The following is a 203-nucleotide window of genomic DNA, read 5'->3' as shown; positions in this document are numbered from 1 at the left end:
ACCAAGTTTTCCCAAGGCCAAGAGTGTGGGTGACTCGGGGACGTCGAGGGGCAAAGCGCTTGGCTCCGTTGCTGTGCCTTCTGCCGTTTGAAAGGGGCAGCGTGAGAGGGGGCTGGATGTGGCCGGAGGGTGGCCGGGGGTGCCGGCGCAGAGCAGCAGGCGGGCACCGGGTCCCTGTGGTGTCCCGGCAGTTTGGCGCCCTC

This window comes from Buceros rhinoceros, unplaced genomic scaffold, assembly GCF_000710305.1.
Source record: "Buceros rhinoceros silvestris isolate BGI_N320 unplaced genomic scaffold, ASM71030v1 scaffold25384, whole genome shotgun sequence".
Classification (NCBI taxonomy): Eukaryota; Metazoa; Chordata; class Aves; order Bucerotiformes; family Bucerotidae; genus Buceros; species Buceros rhinoceros.
Note: the sequence above shows the minus strand (reverse complement) of the source record.